The sequence below is a fragment of the Canis aureus genome, chromosome 1 (assembly GCF_053574225.1).
Source record: "Canis aureus isolate CA01 chromosome 1, VMU_Caureus_v.1.0, whole genome shotgun sequence".
Classification (NCBI taxonomy): Eukaryota; Metazoa; Chordata; class Mammalia; order Carnivora; family Canidae; genus Canis; species Canis aureus.
The window spans coordinates 109,328,113-109,338,549 of NC_135611.1; the positions used below are offsets into that span (position 1 = coordinate 109,328,113).

Below are 10,437 nucleotides of genomic sequence, written 5' to 3' on the forward strand. Positions count from 1 at the left end.
TGAGAGATACAGAGAGAGAGAGGCAGAGACACAGGCAGAGAGAGAAGCAGGCTCCATGCAGGGAGCCGGAGGTGGGACTCCATCCCAGGTTTCCAGGATCAGGCCCTGGGCTGAGGGCGGCGCTAAACTGCTGAGCCACCGGGGCTGCCCCTATTTATTTAGTTTTAAAGATTTTATTTATTGGAGACAGAGAGAGAGTGCAAGTGGGCGTGCACCAGCTGGGGGAGGAGGCGGAAGGAGAAGCAGACTTCCCCCTGAGCGGGGAGCCTAACCTGGGGCTCGACCCCAGGACCCTGGGATCAGGACCTGAGTTGAAGCCAGATGCTCTACCCACTGGGCCACCCAGGCACCCCCTCAACGTTTTAATGGACTTTGAAAATAAGATTCGAGGGGCACCTGGGTGGCTCAGCGGTTGAGTGTCTGCCTTTAGCCCAGGGCGTGATCCTGGAGACCAGGGATCAAGCCCCACATGGGCTCCCTGCATGGAGCCTGCTTCTCCCTCTGCCTGTGTGTCTCTGCCTCTCTGTGTCTCTCATGAATAAATAAATAAAATATTTAGGAAAAAATAAGATTCAGAAGTCCAAAAAGACATTATAAAAAATGTTTATTTAGTGTTTGTATGTGGAATGGGGTTAAGGTCTAGCATCAGGCACGTCAATCTCAGACGTGAAGATCTGTGGGAAATTCGACGGCCAAGTGGGCGGACTTTCGCAGTGCGAGTTTCCCACTCGCCACCAGGAGGCGGTGTGGCGCACTCCCTGCCGCTTTACACGCGGGACAAGTATTCGTTCTACAAGCAGCCCCTGCCCCATGAAGAGCCTCTCTGTGCCAGGCCTTGTTCTAGTTTTCCGATCTGTGAAATGGAGATTAGGACGTACAGCTGGGCTGGAGGCATGTCCCTGTCGCCGTGGACCTCACTTTCTCCAAGGGGAGACAGACCATACATAGCTAAACAAATGAATATGTTAATAGGAGCGCTGTGGAGCAAAATAAAACTGGGTGAAGGGACAGCGATGGTTCCGGAAGGCTTCTCCGAGGAGGTGATGTTTGAGCAGAGACCAGAGTGAAACGTGGGAGCAAGCCAGATAAATAGGGGGGTGCCCCAGGTGAAGGAAGAAATACAGTGGCTCTGATCACCAGCCACAAGACAGAAAGGGAGACTCGGCTGGACCCAGCAAGAGGCAATAGGAGGCAAAGAGCCGTACATTCTCTGATACAAACACCAAAGGCTGAGGTGTAGACAAGACAATCTCCTATGAGGCTGAGGAGAGGCAAGGAGGCAATCAAGGGGTCCTGCCTGGAGGAGGTGGCACAAAGTTTGGAGGCCCTTGGGATGATTGACTATCTGTTTTATCAAGATTGCTTTTTTTTTAAAGATTTTATTTATTTATTCATGAGAGACACACACAGAGAGAGAGACAGAGAGAGAGAGAGAGGCTGAGATACAGGCAGAAGGAGAAGCAGGTTCCACGGAGTCCGATGTGGGACTTGATCCCGGGTCTCCAGGATCGCGCCCTGGGCTGAAGATGGCGCTAAACCGCTGAGCCACCCAGGCTGCCCTGCCTTTTTTTTTTTTTTTTTTTTTTTAATTTTATTTATTTATTCAGGAGAGACACACAGAGAGAGGCAGAGACACAGGCAGAGGGAGAAGCAGGCTCCATGCAGGGAGCCTAATACAGGACTTGATTCCAGGACCCTGGGCTCCCGACCTGAGCAGAAGGCAGACGCTCAACTACTGAGTCACCCAGGCGTCCCTAACACGACTGCTTTAAAGTCCCAACTGGCTTACCTACTGTTGTATCCCCAACCCTGAGGGTCTGTACTAACATTTAAACTATATATATATGGAGATCCCTGGCTGGCTCAGCCGTTTAGCACCTGCCTTCGGCCCAGGGCATGATCCTGGAGTCCCGGGATCGAGTCCCACGTCAGGCTCCCTGCATGGAGTATAGTATGTATACACACATATATACTATATATGTATGTATACATATATACATTATAAACTATATATATATATATATACACATTTACTGTTTTTTTAAGTCTTTGTGGTTTTTTAAAGATTTTATTTATTTATTCATGGAAGACACACACAGAGAGGCAGACACCGCTGAGCCACCGGGGCTGCCCTATACATTTAGTTTTTATTTTAATTCCAGTTAGTTGGGGATCCCTGGGTGGCACAGTGGTTTGGTGCCTGCCTTTGGCCCAGGGTGCGATCCTGGAAACCCGGGATCGAATCCCACGTCGGGCTCCCGGTGCATGGAGCCTGCTTCTCCCTCTGCCTGTGTCTCTGCCTCTCTCTCTCTCTGTGTGTGTGTGACTATCATAAATAAAGAAAAAAATATTTTAAAAAATTCCAGTTAGTTAATATAGTGTTTAAAGAGCATTTTCTGTGTGGCAGCCTCCCTTTTGTTACATGAATTACCTCCGGAGCTCATCCTAAATCCCTGTACCAACAGTACTCCTCTAACTTCCATTTTATGAAGCAGGACACCAAAGCCCAGAGACACTGTGAGCTGCCCAAGGTCACACGTCCAGCTGGGATTTGAACCCATAGGGATCTTTCTAACTCCCAGAGCTCACTATACCACTTCTATAATAAATCGATTATAATTATTAGTAGTATCGTGCTAGGCAAAATACCTACTCTTCCTGTGACTTAGTTTCTCTAGGTGGAAAATGGAACTCATAATAACATGTTGTAAGAATTAAATAAGTGCCAAGAACAGTGCCACACACAATGTATTTTTTGCTATTATTGCAATTATACATTGAATTCACCAATAACTACTGAGCAAATTATGGAGATTCCACTTCCCAAATATATAAATCTGAATAAATCCAGAATCCTCCCAAATCTCCCACCTCCACCTCCTGCCTTTCAGGATAGTTATAGGATTTAACAAGGGATCCCTGGGTGGCGCAGCGGTTTAGCGCCTGCCTTTGGCCCAGGGTGTGATCCTGGAGACCCAGGATCGAATTCCACGTCGGGCTCCCGGTGCATGGAGCCTGCTTCTCCCTCTGCCTGTGCCTGTGCCTCTCTCTCTGTGTGTGACTATCATAAATAAATAAATTTTTTTAGAAGAAAAAAGGATTTAACAAGGTCGGGTGCACAGCAGGTGCATAGCATTACTGCCATTATTTACGATTATTATTTCTCTCAGCCCCTTTCTCCTTCCAGCTGCTCAGGACAAAACCTGGAGTTGCCCAAACTTCTCTCTTTCCCTCACATCCGCACCCAATGCCTCCACCAATGCCATTGGCTCCCCCTTCCATCTGACCCGACAATCACCACCCCAGCCTGAATTAGGACAGTGGCCTCCTCGCAGAGCTCCCGGCTCTCTGCTCACAGTCTGTTTCCCACTTGACCGCCAGAGGGCACCTGTTAGAACTAAATCAGCTCGTCTCCCTCTGCCAAGAGCTCCCCAGTGGCTCCCACCTTGTCAGGGTAAAAGCAGAAGTCTTCATTTAACTCCCTCACAGACCTCACCTCCCACCCCTCTCCCCTTCTTCACTCGCTCCCAGCGCTTTCAGCTTCATAGGAGCTCCTCACCATCCTGGACATGCCCACTCTGGCCTCAGGACCTTTGTACCTGCCCTTCCTTCTGTCTGGGCACTCCTTGCTTTCTCGCCTCCTTTGGACCTTTACTGAACTATCGCTCCCTTGATCTCCCTCGTGAATAAGAACATTCTCAACACCCTTGAGCCCTCTTCCCTGGTTCAAAAAAAAAAAAAAGTTCAACTTCGAGACTCACTTTGTGTTGTTACTTATGTTCTTTCTCTACTGTCTGTCTCTCCCAGACCAGTGTCAGCCTCATGAGGACAGGGAGTTTTGTCTGGTCTGTTCCATGTTGGATGCCCGGTGCCTACCGCAGGGCCTGGCACAGAGGAGGTCCTCAGCAAAGCCCTGCTGAAAGAATGAATGTAAGAGGAAATGAGCACAGACACCTTGGTGGTGGAACGCGTTCCCTTCTTTCCCCGTGTCAGTCCCCAGAGGGCTCCATTCACCGGCCGTGTGACCTTAGGCGGCCGACCTCAGTTCTCTGGCCTCAGTTGTAAATGGAACTTAAGATAATCTCTACCCCGTGGGGTCGTTGTGAGGATTAAAGGGGTTCATATCTGCAGCATTCATGACCCACGAGGTGGTCAGCGGCTAACGGGGACGGTTTGCGCGGCGCCTGCGCTTCCGCATTCCGCCGCTGGGGGGCAGCAGGCGCCCGAAGGATTCGTCAGCGCGGCCCGCGCGGGAAAAGGAGCGGGGGCAACTCCAGCAGAGGAAGCTGATGAAATCCAAGCCAACTAGCAGTGAGCTCATCCCGCCCGGGCGCCTCCGGAAGCCACGGGGCCGCCTGGCCTCCGCCTGGCCCGAGCGATAAAGCTCCGGTGCTGAGCCAGGGCGGGAAGTCCTTCCTGAAGTCTGCCCTGCGTGGGGCCTGCTGCCAGAAGCCGAGGCCTGCGGGGAGGGGCGAGGATGCAGTCGTGCATAGTCCCCGTTGACTGCCTCGGCAGAACGAAAAGTGCATTCTGAGCATGGCTGCGGGAGTGAGAGAGAAAGCGGGTGGGGGGAGGGAGAGACAGAGACAAGAGGTGGGAGAGACAAGGGAAGGGGAGACAGGGATGGGGAGACTGAGGCAGAGGGAGGGGAGACAGGGACGGAGAGGCGAGACAGCTCGGCGAAGTCCGACGGAGGGACAGAGAGAGAGAGAGAAGAGATGGGGGAGACAGGGACAAGGAGAGGCAGAGATGGGGAGACAGTGGAGAGCCAGAGGCAGAGAAAGGGGCGGCAGGGACGCGGAGAGAGCGAGAGAGACGGGGGGACGACGGAGCGGGACAGAGACGGAGGTGAGGGAGAGGGATGAGGCCCGGCCGCGGGCAGCCAGCGGGGAGAGGGCCGCTGCGGGGTCACGGGGGGGGGTCGCGGCGGGGGCGGCCCCGGCGCGAGGGGGCGGGGCGGGCCCGGGCCCTCCCCCCATCCCCGGGGCGGCGGCGGCGGCGGCGGCGGCGGCCGAGTTACCGAGTTACCAAGTTACCGCAGGATTCGCGAGCTGCTCACTGGCGAGGCCGCAGCCAATCAGCGAGCAGCGCCGCTGTTCTCGGGCAGGAGGCCCGGAGACGCGCGCACCTTCCCCCGACACCCAGCGGAGCACGCCGACACACAATCGCGCACACGCACCGTCCCAGGGACGCGCAGCATCGCCCCCGCACACCCTCACCGTCGCCGGGCCCCGCGCGCGGACGCACACTCGCCAGGAACACGCCGACACACACCAGATCCGCGTGGGCAGGCCCGGGCCCGGGACGTCCAGCGCTGCCCAGACCCGCGATCGCAACGATCGCAACCACACACTTTACCCCAACACGCGGCCTCATCGCCCCGACACACGCAGTCTCCGTGACTTAGTCCCTACAACACACTGTAGTATCAGTGACACACGCGATCACAGTGACACCCTCATAATCCCATAGCCCATGTATCCCAATGACACAATCACAATGACACAGTCACGGTGGCACACAATATTGCAGAGACTCACCATCTCATTAACACATATAGAGTCCCATGGACACAAAACATCACTCTGACAACACAGTTGTCACACACAATGACACACATAATCACAATGACACACAGCCACAGTGTCACACAGATGCACATACTCTCAGTAACATAGTCCCACAGACACACAACATTTTAGATACAATGATAGTGTTACACACACAATCCCACTATACACAGCACTGCCCAGGCACACATGATAATAGTGACGTGCATTCACATCTTCCCCTTGACACACAGCAAGGCACAATGACACACACTATCACAGTGATACAACAAACCCGGCACACTACACCACAGAGGATACACCAATGCACCCACCCAATCACACTAACACAAGGGTACAATGACACAGCACTTTCACTAACATTTCTACTAACACACGTCATTCCAACACATAATGTAATCCCAACATCACACAAACACACAACCATGGACACACACCATCTCATGTACAATCCCAAAATCACACAACCACAATCACATGGACACACACCACCTCACCCATGCACACCAGTGCACTGCACAAAACAACACATTGACACAAACAACACACAGACACACCGTCACACACTCACACAGCACACCAGAACTTCACAGGATAGCACACTGACACGCAGTCACAGTCACAGACACCCAATGGGACAAACGGTAGCCGGCTGACACACAGCACCATCTTCCTGACGCACACAATTAACTGCTACACAGTGGCACACTGACAGTCACACACACCCACACACTGCACCTTGGCACAACCACCACCCTCACATGTCAACCGTTTGACACACAGCACACTGACCCAACAGACCTCCAGAGAACTCTCCAGTACACAAACACACAGTCACACAAACACCACCCCCATCCTTGCCCTTGCCCCAGTAAGATGTGTGCAATGTGGGATGCTGGAGGGGGTGGGTGTGCTGAGTGGGCTTGTGTGTGTGTGCGTGTGCTTATGCCTCCCCCTCCCGGCCCTTCCTGGGGGGGGCGGGGCCATGCGGCAGCCGCTGTTACCGGGTAAACTTCCCCGCCCCCCCAGCGCGGCCATTAGTCAACCCCCCCCAGGATGATGTCATCGCCTCATTCTGGAGGCTGAGTAATCCTCGACTCCGCCCCCCCCAGGTACCGGGGTAGGGGCGGGCCGCACCTGGGCTCACCAGGGTCTGGAGCTAGGGGCTCTGCTCCCTGGGTCTCTCTGGGGTGGGGACTAAGGACTCTGAGGCTCTCTGGAGTGGCCTGGGGACTCACGTCAGGGTCCCTGGAGGCTGGAGGCTCCCAGTCCTGGATCCCTGGTGGCCAACTAAAGGCACTGGAAGGCTGGAACTTCCAGACCTGGGGTCCAGAGCACTCTAGGGTCCCAAGACTGGGAAGAGTCCCCCTGCACCACTGTGAGGGGCTGGGTCACCTCGGCAGGTGTCTGGAGGGAGAGGTGTCTGAGAGACTGGGGGTTTAGACTCCCAGGTCCGTGGTACCCTGGGGGGGGGGGAGCGGTGATTGCCATGGAGTCAAAGGGTGACTCTGGGGTCAGATGCCCGAGTCCGGGGAGATCAACAAGCTTGACCCTGGGGGAAAGGGTTGGGGATGGGGGGTGGAAGCTAGCAGATCTGCACCCTGGGTCAGGGCAGGTGGTCATCTGGATGAGTTGGACACCTGAGAGTCTGGGGACTGTTGGGGGCGAGGGGGCTTCCAGTACCAATAATGGTGAGGGCCAGGATGCCCATCTGGGCATCTCAGAGCCTGAGACCCAAAAGCCCAAGTCCCTGTTTTGGGAGGTGGGGGGAGTGGGGATGCTGCGTCCTAACTTTTACAGCATCAGACAGGCCTGGAGTCCCCTTTTGGGGGCACCCTCAGCCCTTGTTTCCGGGGACTGGGAAACTAATCCCCTGGGGTGCTGGAACTCATACCCTGATGTCACAGGAGGAGGACATGCCTGGGTCCTTTGGGGAGGACAGGGGCCCTCCTTATGGGGTCAGGACTCTGGGTCCTTTTCTGAGGAACGGAGGAATGGGGAATCCTCAGCTTCTTTTTCAAGATGCCCGAATCTTGTTTTGGGGTGGGGGTCAGTACGCCCAGGGCTCCTCTGGGAGGGGGGCGCTGGGTCCCCGTTTTCACAAGGCCAACTCCAGCGTACCTTCCGGGCGGGTGGAGACAAGGGCTGCGCAGCCCCTGTTTCCAGCCCATCCCAAGTGCCCATCCTCGCCCGGGAGCGCGGGGCGGGGTGTGGGGGGGAGGGGGATGGGACGGTGCCCAGCCCGGGCCTCACCCCAGCCGGCCGCAGGCTTGCAGGCCGTGCGCCCGGCGGCTCCCCGGGGCCCGGCTCCCCGCCCCCCGCGCCGAGGGCTCCCCCAGATCCGCGCGGGCGGGCGCGGCGGCGGCCAATGAGCGCGCTCGCCGTCTCCGGGAGCCGGGCCGGCTCTGCCCGCCTGGCATTGGGCACGCGGTGGGCAGCGGCGGGCGGGGCCTGGGGGTCCTCGCGCCTGGTTGGGCCAGGCTTGTTGCTGGGTAACGGGGCGGCGAGTTTCCCCTGGCAACGGCGGCGGGTACCGCTCACTGGCTGGCCGGGAAGGAGGGGGGGCGCGGGCGCAGGCAGGCCCCGCAGACCCCAGCAACAGCGCGCGGCCCCCGCCCCGCCGGGGAGCGGTAACCTTCACACGCGCCGGCCGCTCGGACCCTGCGGACACCCGCGCCCCCGCCCAGCCCCCACCCGGCTCCGGTCCAGCCCCGGGGCCTGGGAGGCCGGCTGCACCCGGGAACCCAGGAGGGCCCCCTCCCCACCGCGCGAAGCCGGGACTCAGGCCCTGCAGTGAAAAGTTAAGTCCTTCCCAACTCCCTCTCCCCGATCTGCGAAATCTACTCACCCGGAATGGCTTACGAGATACTGGGGAAGGTGGTGTGGGTCTGCAGTAAGACAGCTGGGACATTTTCTAGAACCAGCGCTTCACACGGAGGCCACTACGGCAGGGCACTGTTGTAAGTGCGTTGCGAACCTCGACCCACGTAATCCTCACAGTTCATTTGGGGTCCCGTGCTGACCCTCTTTCTACAGACAAGGAAACGGAGACAGGGAGGGAAAGCTGCTTGGTCAAGGTCATCATTTGAACCCAGGCAGCCTGGCTCCGGAGTCTGGGGCTTTTATCCCTTCACTGTGCCGAATGTGCCTTTGAGAGGCATTCATACTCACAGCTTTCTTGAAAATTATTTTTTTATCGTTTTTATTTATTTTTTAAGTATCTCTGTGCCCCACGTGGGGCTCAAACTCACAACCCCGAGATCAAGAGACCAGGGCTCTACTGACTGAGCCAGCCAGGGGCCCCTGAGGCATTCATATTCAAAATGAGAAACTTGGGACGCCTGGGCTGCTCAGTGGATGGGCGCCTGCCTTTGGACAGGACATGATCCTGGAGACCTGGAATCGAGTCCCGCATCGGGCTCCCTGCATGGAGCCTGCTTCTCTCTCTGCCTATGTCTCTGCCTCTGTGTGTGTCTTTCATGAATAAATAAATAAAATCTTTAAAAAAAATGAGAAACTGTGCAAGTCCAGCAAAGCACACTAGTGGCTGGCCTGTGGGCTCCTGGCTTGCGACCCTCGCCCATCTTGGGTCTTAGCTTGAAATCCTTGTTTGGAGTCTCAGAGAGTCAGTAGACCCCCACACTGGTAGCATTCATGATGGGTAACATGCACTAATTATCCACTAGGCCCTACTGCTTTCTTTTTATCGACTTTCTGCAAAATCCTTTGAGGTAAGGACCTGTGCTCTCCCAACTCCAAGCAGAGGAAATTGAGGCTCAAACACATGACCACTGGCCCAAAGCCACACAGCAAGTTGGTGGCAGAGCTCGAGGACAATCCTAACTCGGATCATTGAGACACAGAGTTCATTCTCTAGTGAGCTCTCCCAGCCGGCTTTGGAGGGATGGGCCACAGCTATGGGGATCCTGACTGATTTCTCTTGCCTGAGGGTCCTCATGCAGGGGTGATTGTGCCACCCAGGGGATATATGGCAATGTTTGGAGACATTTCTGATCGTCACAAAGTGGGAGCGGGGGTGCTACTGGCATCTAGTGGATAGAGGTCAGGGATGCTGCTGAGCATCCTACAAGGCACAAGACAGTCTCCAAAACAAGGAAACATCTGGCCCCTAATAGAGAGGCAGTTGAGAAACCCTGGTCTACACCAAGTCTGACACCACCACCACCACCAGCCACTACCACCCTCGTCCCCGACAACCACCCCACCACAGGCCCTTCTCATTTTCTCTCCAGCCGGTCTCTTCCTCACTCTGACTTTCTCCACTTCCCTGAACTGAGTCTTCCTGTCTCTCTCTGTTTGTATCTCTTTGTACCTCGGTTTCTCACCCTCCATCAGAGGTGTGGGTGACCCTCCAATCTTAAGAGATACCTTGTGTCCTCACCCCCCTCTAAAAAAAGAGACTCTTGTCCCCTATCCAGTGGAGCAGGAACCAAAGAGGCAAGGTGGAAAGGAGGCCCAGAATGCTCTTCCGGGAATTCAGAGGAGGGAGTCCCTTGGTCACTCAGGAGACCAAGTAAAGGTGGAGGTGGGGAAATGCAGGCTGGAAGACGCAGGTTGGGCCATCTCCTTTTCTGTACCCCTAGGGTAGAGGTCTCAAAAGGGAAGTCCTTAAGCTAGTCACAAACTTTCTTTTTCTTTGCCCACAGAGTGTTTATTTTTTTTAAGAATTTATTTATTCATTCATGAGACACACACACACACACAGAGGCAGAGACACAGGCAGAGAGAGAAGCATGTTCCATGCAGGGAGCCCAATGCAGAGAGAGAAGCAGGTTCCATGCAGGGAGCCCAATGCAGGACTCGATCCCGGAACTCCAGGATCATGCCCTGGGCCGAAGGCAGACAC

The 10,437-nt window shown here is 55.5% G+C and overlaps 1 long non-coding RNA gene across 1 annotated transcript; it reads right to left on the reverse strand.

Annotated features, from left to right (window-relative positions):
- Positions 1-593: 593 nt before the first annotated feature.
- Positions 594-4,930, reverse strand: LOC144283386 (uncharacterized). Its single transcript, XR_013351944.1, has 3 exons — positions 4,089-4,930; positions 3,762-3,916; positions 594-853 (listed from the first exon to the last, which is right to left on the reverse strand). It is a non-coding gene; the product is annotated as an uncharacterized LOC144283386 (long non-coding RNA).
- Positions 4,931-10,437: the final 5,507 nt, after the last annotated feature.